The sequence below is a fragment of the Gorilla gorilla genome, chromosome 20, assembly GCF_029281585.2.
Source record: "Gorilla gorilla gorilla isolate KB3781 chromosome 20, NHGRI_mGorGor1-v2.1_pri, whole genome shotgun sequence".
NCBI classification, from domain to species: domain Eukaryota; kingdom Metazoa; phylum Chordata; class Mammalia; order Primates; family Hominidae; genus Gorilla; species Gorilla gorilla.
The window spans coordinates 60,048,660-60,056,705 of NC_073244.2; the positions used below are offsets into that span (position 1 = coordinate 60,048,660).

General features: G+C 50.4%; 1 pseudogene; it reads left to right on the forward strand.

The window, feature by feature from the left end:
• Positions 1 to 1,732: 1,732 nt before the first annotated feature.
• Positions 1,733 to 2,437, forward strand: LOC109024183 (small ribosomal subunit protein uS4-like; annotated as a pseudogene).
• The last annotated feature ends 5,609 nt before the right edge of the window (positions 2,438 to 8,046 follow it).

Here is an 8,046-nt window from a genome sequence, read left to right on the forward strand (position 1 = left end):
ATGGCCAACTTAACAAACTCTTCAATAAATTACTGGATTCTCCCAAAACTGGCCAAACTTATCCTTACATAAAGCCAAATCAGACTCAGAAAGAGGCACACGTCCTCTATTTTATTGATTGATTGATATTTTTTGACACAGTCTCTATCACCCAGCTGGAGTGCAGTAACATGATCTCAGCTCACTGCAACCTCTGCCTCCTGGGCTCAAGCAATTCTCCTGCCTCAGCCTCCCAAGTAGCTGGGACTAAAGGCATGACACCATACCCAGCTAATTTTTTGTATTTTTAGTAGAGACGGGGTTTTATGCTGTCCAGGCTGGTCTCAAACTCCTAACTTTGTGATCCACCCGCCTCGGCCTCCCAAACTGCTGGAATTACAGGTATGACCACCACACCTGGCCGCAAAGAACTATTTTTAGGCTAAAATTTCTGGTTTTCCAGTTTGTAATGACCCAGGCAGTATTCCAACCAAAAATAAATTTCTGGCCAGGTGCAGTGGCTCACACCTGTAATCCCAGCTACTCGGGAGACTGAGGCACAAGAATCATTTGGGCTTGGGAAGAGGAGGTTGCAGTGAGCCGAGATTGCACCACTGCACTCCAGCCTGGGCGACAGAGTGAAACTCGGTCTCAAACAGGCTGGGCATGGTGGCTCACACCTGTAATCCCAGCACTTTGGGAGGCCAAGGCGGGTAGATCACGAGGTCAGGAGTTCAAGACCAGCCTGGCCAATATGGTGAAACCCCGTCTCTACTAAAAATATAAAAAATTAGCTGGGTGTGGTGGTGCAGGCCTGTAGTCCCAGCTACTTGGGAGACTGAGGCAGGAGAATCGCTTGAAATTGGGAGGCGGAAGTTTCAGTGAGCCATTGCGTCACTGCACTCCAGCCTGGGCGACAGAGTGAGACTCCGTACAACAAAAAAAAACAAATTTGAGTCTGGCTACCAGTACAACCACGCAACCTGAATCCAGGGCACCAAATACCGAAAGACCTGGGGCCTCCAGATATCAGTCACCAAGGGTCCCCACACCAAATGCCGAAAACCCTGGAGCATCCTGAGGGTGGCCAACAGTGAACCCCAAAGGCACAACTGAGGCTACGGAACAATGTGACTCTGGCATCCCAGAGTCAGAACAAAGGGGTTCCTCTCCAAAATAAATAATTAAAAACAAGGAAAGTGCCCTACCTGATACAGAATAGCAAAAATTGCTCAAATAGCCAGAACAAATGCTACCAGTCCAACAGTGAAATAAGCGTCATAAGCATGCATTTTGGCACTAAGAGCAGAAAAGTAAAATAGTCATTAGAAAGAGAAAAGGCCTGAGACAGGTGACAAGGCAGGTTATAAAGGGTGTGGCTGGGCTGGGTGTGGTGGCTCACACCTGTAATCCCAGCACTTTGGGAGGCTGAGGCGGGTGGATCACGAGGTCAGGAGATCGAGACCATCCTGGCTAACACGGTGAAACCCTATCTCTATTAAAAATACAAAAAATTAGCCGGGCATGATGGTGGGCGCCTGTAGTCCCAGCTACTTGGGAGGCTGAGACAGGAGAATCGCTTGAACCCGGGAGGCGGAGGTTGCAGTGAGCCGAGATCGCGCCAGTGCATTCCAGCCTGGGCGACAGAGCGAGACTCTGTCTCAAAAAAAAAAAAAAAAAGAAAAAAGAAAAAAAAAAAGAAAAAGAAAAAGAAAAAGGAAAAGAAAAAGAAATGAGCTCTTTCTCAGTGACCGGGTCCTGCGCTCAGGCGCAGACGGGGAAGCGGAGCCAACATGCCAGTGGCCTGGAGCTGGGTTTGTCGCAAAACTTATGTGACCCCGCGGAGACCCTTCGAGAAATCTCGTCTCGACCAAGAGCTGAAGCTGATCGGCGAGTATGGGCTCCGGAACAAACGGGAGGTCTAGAGGGTCAAATTTACCTTGGCCAACATCCGCAAGGCCGCCCGGGAACTGCTGACGCTTGATGAGAAGGACCCACGGCGTCTGTTCGAAGGCAACGTCCTGCTGCGGCGGCTGCTCCGCATTGGGGTGCTGGATGAGGGCAAGACGAAGCTGGATTACATCCTGGGCCTGAAGACAGAGGATTTCTTAGAGAGACGCCTACAGACCCAGGTCTTCAAGCTGGGCTTGGCCAAGTCCATCCACCACGCTGGCGTGCTGATCCGCCAGCGCCGTATCAGGGTCCGCAAGCAGGTGGTGAACATCCCGTCCTTCACTGTCCGCCTGGATTCCCAGAAGCGCATCGACTTGTCTCTGCGCTCTCCCTATGGGGGTGGCCGCCCGGGCCGCGTGAAGAGGAAGAACGCCAAGAAGGGCCAGGGTGAGGGTGGGGCTGGAGACGACGAGGAGGAGGATTAAGTCCACCTGTCCCTCCTGGGCTGCTGGATTGTCTCGTTTTCCTGCCAAATAAACAGGATCAGCACTTTACAATTGGAAAAAAAAAAAGGAAAGTAAGAGTAGCAACCTCATAGGCAGAGTAGCTCTGAGGATCGTTGGTTGGTTATTTTAATGGTTAGTTCTTGAATATATGCTAAATAAAAGGTGAATTACGCATGGGTTTTCTAGATAAGGGGCAGGGAGTTCCCAGAACCTGGGCTTTCACCCCATCCAGACCACACAGGGTAACTTTTCAGCATGGCCATGGCATTTGTAAACTGTCACGGTGCTGGTGGCAGTGTTTTTAGCATGTTAACGCATACAATTAGCATATAATAAGCAGTGAAAGTAACCAGAGGTCACTTCCTTTTTAGTTGTTGTTGTTTTTTGAGATGGAGTTTGGCTCTTGTTGCCCAGGCTGGAGTGCAATGGCGCGATCTTGGCTCACCACAACCTCTGCCTCCCGGGTTCAAGAAATTCTCCTGCCTCAGCCTCCCAAGTAGCTGGGATTACAAGCAGGCGCCACCACGCCGGGCTAATTTTGTATTTTGAGTAGAGACAGGGTTTCTCCATGTTGGTCAGGCTGGTCTCGAACTCCTGACCTCAGGTAATTCACCCGCCTCGGTCTCCCTAGGTGCAGGGATTACAGGCGTGAGGCACCGGGCCCGGCCCCAGAGGTCCCTTTCATTGTCCTCTTGGTTCTAGCTGGTTTTAGCCAGTTTCTTTTGCTGTTTTCTGTCTTATGAGTGAGGTCTTGTGTCCTGTTGTCTTGGAAACCAGTCTTGCCAAATTCCTATCTCACTAGGGTATGAAAAACAAAGACAAAGGTTAGAGTTATTAAAAACTATACATTTGGATCAGGAGCCAGTGGACATAAAACTGAGCCTCTGGGCTGAGCACAGTGGCTCACGCCTGTAATTCCAGCACTTTGGGAGGCCAAGGCGGGTGGATCACCTGAGGTTGGGAGTTCAAGACCAGCATGGCCAACATGGGGAAAACCCGTCTCTACTAAAAATACAAAAATTAGCTGGGTGTGGTTACGCACGTCTGCAATCCGTTACTCGGGAGGCTGAGGCAAGAGAATCACTTGAACCCGCGAGGTGGAGTTTGCAGTGAGTCAAGATCACGCCATTGCACTCCAGCCTGGGCTACAGAGTGAGACTCTGTCTCAAAAAAAACAAAAACAAACTGAGGCTCTGAAGAGGAGGCACTGCTCAGATGGTGCTGGTGTTTCTGAGCTCAGAGGAGGATCACCAGAGACTGGAATTTTCTTTTTTTTTTTTTTTTTTGAGACGGAGTCTCGCTCTGTCACCCAGTCTACAGTGCAGTGGCGTGATCTTGGCTCATTACAAGCTCAGCCTCCCGGGTTCACGCCATTGTCCTGCCTCAGCCTCCCGAGCAGCTGGGACTACAGGTGCCCGCCACTATGCCCAGCTTATTTTTTGTATTTTTAGTAGGGACAGGATTTCACCGTGTTAGCCAGGATGGCCTCGATCTTCTGACCTCGTGATTGACCCGCCTCAGCCTCCCAAAGAGCTGGGATTACAGGCGTGAGCTACGGCACCCGGCCCGAGACTGGAATTTTCTCAGGCAGGGGTGCTGGTCTGGCATCCCCAAATGGTCTGGCATCTCTGAGGATGTGCAAGTTTGGAAAAACTGCAAATTGGATTTAGCTGCTGCTACAGGAAAGAACTGCCTTGGACAGGGTGAAGAAGCTTTGCTGACGCAGATGAGAAGAGGAAACCAACGGGAAGTAAGCAGAGAGCAAACAGGAAGGAGCAAGACCCCTTTTCCTCCTTCAGGCTCTACGGTCAGTCTGGCACCCCCTATTGGCAGAGGCTAACACACCACTTGGCAAAGTGAAAGTGGGGTTTTCAGAGTCCCATTCCCAGTTACCCAAAGCCCAGTGCTGGTAAATAGATTTGAAGCCAAGAGATAATAGCTTAAGAAGTGGCACACATAATAATAGTATGTGCCAAGGACCAGCAATTATGATTAATCCAATTCTGTACCCCTGAGGACCAAATATATTTTTGAAAGACTACTTGCGAAAAAAAAAGTCTTGGCCGGGCGCGGTGGCTCACGCCTGTAATCCCAACACTTTAGGAGGCTGAGGCGGGTGGATCACGAGGTCAGGAGATCGAGACCATCCTGGCTAACGTGGTGAAACCCCATCTCTACTAAAAATACAAAAAATTAGCCGGGTGTAGTGGCGGGCGCCTGTAGTCCCAGGTACTCGGGAGGCTGAGGCAGGAGAATGGCGTGAACCCGGGAGGCGGAGCTTGCAGTGAGCCGAGATTGCGCCAGGCAGTATTCCAACCAAAAATAAATTTCTTGGTCAGGTGCAGTGGCTCACGCCTATAATCCCAGCTACTCGGGAGACTGAGGCACAAGAATCATTTGGGCCTGGGAAGAGGAGGTTGCAGTGAGCCGAGATTGCACCACTGCACTCCAGCCTGGGTGACAGAGTGAAACTCGGTCTCAAACAGGCCGGGCGCGGTGGCTCAAGCCTGTAATCCCAGCACTTTGGGAGGCCGAGGCGGGCAGATCGCATGAGGTCAGGAGTTCTAGACCAGCCCGACCAACGTGGAGAAACCCCGTCTCTACTAAAAATACAAAATTAACCGGGCATGGTGGTGCATGCCTGTAATCCTAGCTAACTTGAGAGGCTGAGGCAGGAAAATCACTTGAACCCGGGTAGGTGGAGGTTGTGGTGAGCCGAGATTGTGCAATTGCACTCCAGCCTGGGCAACGAGAACAAAACTCCGTCTCAAAAAAATAAATAAAAATAAAAGTAAATTTCAAAAAAGAATATGAGGGTTGAGGCTGAGGTGTTTGCAGTTTGTATTCTTTATTCCTGTGTAAAAAAAAAAGTTACCCCAAAGTATAGCAACTTGAATTAACAAACATTTATTATCTCACATAGTTGTTAAAAGTCAGGAAATCAAAAGTAGCTTAGCTAAGGTGGTTCTGGCTCCGTGTCCCTCATGAAGTTGTGGTTAAGCTGTCAGCTGGGCGACAGTCATCTGAGGGCTTGACTGGGACTGGAGGATCTGCTTCCAAGATGGCGCACTCATGTGTGCCTCACTGGCTGTTGGCAGGAGGTCTCAGTTCTTTACCACGTGGGCCTCTTCATGGGCAGCTTGAGTGTCCTCATGACATGGTGGCTGGCTTCCCCCAGAGCAAGTGATTGAGAAACAGAGCAATAAGGAAGCCACAATGTCTTGTTTTGTTTTGTTTTGTTTTGTTTTTTGTTTTGTTTTGAGACACAGTCTTGTTCTGTTGCCAGGCTGGAATGCACTGGTGCAATCTCAGCTCACTGCAACCTCCACATCCCGGGTTCAAGCGATTCTCCTGCCTCAGCCTCCCGAGTAGCTGGGACTACAGGCACATGCCACCACACCCAGCTAATTTTTGTATTTTTAGTAGATACAGGGTTTCACCATGTTGGTCAGGATGGTCTCGATCTCTTGACCTCGTGATCAGCTCACCTCGGCCTCCTAAAGTGCTGGGATTACAGGTGTGAGCCACCGTGCCCGGCCGAAAGAAAGCCACAATGCCTTTTGTGACCTAATCACTATTTTTTTTTTTTTTTGAGACGGGGTTTCACTCTTGTTGCCCAGGCTGGAGTGCAATGGCATGATCCCGGCTCACCACAACCTCTGCCTCCCGGGTTCAAGCAGTTCTCCTGCCTCAGCCTCCCGAGTAGCTGGGATTACAGGCATGCACCACCATGCCCAGCTAATTTTGTATTTTTAGTAGAGATGTGGTTTCTCCATGTTGGTCAGACTGATCTCAAACTCCCGACCTCAGGTGATCCACCCGCCTCCGCCTCCCAAAGTGCTGGAATTACAGGCATGAGCCACCATGCCCGGCCCCCACTTGTGGACGTTTTTTAAACCATCACAGAGTTCGCAGTCTGGCTGGGGTGGTTGGGCTGGTAGAGGTTGAGCCATTTAGAATTTTGATTTTGTTGTTGGGTTGTATTATTGTTTGACTCAGAAGCAGTGAGGGTTAGATTGATGGCATGTTGGAACCGTGGTATTGGTGGGGGTGGGTGATTGGGTTTGGTGTTGATGGCTGTAGTTGGGCTGGTGGAGATTGTAATGGTGGGGGTGGTGGAGCACAGTGAAGGTGTGCTCGGGGGATGATGGTGTTTAAAGTCATCACTGGCCGGGCGCAGTGGCTCACGCCTGTAATCCCAGCACTTTGGGAGGCCAAGGTGGGCAGATCACGAGGTCAGGAGATCGAGACCATCCTGACTAACACAGTGAAACCCCGTCTCTACTGAAAATACAAAAAAATTAGCTGGGCGTGGTGGCGGGCACCTGTAGTCCCAGCTACTCAGGAGGCTGAGGTAGGAGAATGGCGTGAACCCGGGAGGCAGAGCTTGCAGTGAGCTGAGATCACGCCGCTGCACTCCAGCCTGGGCGACAGAGCAAGACTCCATCTCAAAATATAAATAAATAAATAAATAAAAATAAAGTCATCACTATGGGTCAAGGTAAAGTGTGGGTTATGGTGGAAATGAGAAGGGATATTTGGTGGGGATGGTGGAGCTTGGAGTTGGACGTTGTGTTGGTTGTGTGCTTCGAATTGTAGTCGAGTTGTTGTGTATAGTGGGGTGTGGCATCACGGAGTTGCTGATTGCTGGAATGATGGCAGTGTTAGGGTGGTGTGCACTGGGCAGTGCATTTCCTAGTTATGGGAGCTGAATCCGTCATTGAGGAAGAGGTTGAAATGGCTGGAGTAGGCCAGGCACAGTGGCTCATGCCCATAATCCCAGCACTTTGGGAGGCCAAGGTGGGTGGATCATTTGAGGTCAGGAGTTCGATACCAGCCTGACCAACATGATGAAACCCCAAAAACCCATCTCCACTAAAAATACAAAAAAAATTAGCCGGTCATGGTGGCAGATGCCTGTAGTCCCAGCTACTCGGGAGGCTGAGGCAGGAGAATTGCTTGAACCCAGGAGGCAGAGATTGCAGTGAGCCAAGATTGCACCACTGCACTCCAGCCTGGGTGACAGAACAAGACTCTCTCTCAAAAAAATAAAAAGAAATGGCTGGAGTTGGGGTTGGGTAATAAAAATTTTCGTGGGTTCGTTTGGGGATTGTCAATTGGGGTGGCTGGTTCTTTAGGTTTGGAGATGGATTTTTTTTTTTTTTTTTTTTGAGACAGAGTCTCGCTGTGTCCCCCAGGCTGGGGTGCAGTGGCACGATTTCTGCTCACTGCAAGCTCTGCCTCCCGGGTTCACGCCATTCTCCTGCCTCAGCCTCCCGAATAGCTGGGACTACAGGTGCTCGCCACCATGCCCGGCTAATTTTTTTGTATTTTTAATAGAGACGGGGCTTCACAGTGTTCGCCAGGAAGGTCTTGATCTCCTGACCTCATGACCCGCCCACCTTGGCCTCCCAAAGTTCTGGGATTACAGACATGAGCCACCGCGCCCGGCCTGGAGATGGATTTGAGGTGGACAGTGGTGTTGGGGCAGCAGGAATTAGACTCAGGAGAACTTGTGAGGTTGTGTTTGATTGGCACTGGCCTTGGAGGGTTGGGTTTGGTATGAGTGAAGCTGGAAATGAAGTACACTGGGCAGGTGTTGTGGGCTGTGGTTGAAGCTGTGACTGCAACTGGGAATCCCTGGCTGGGCCTGGGAATGAATGAGAGC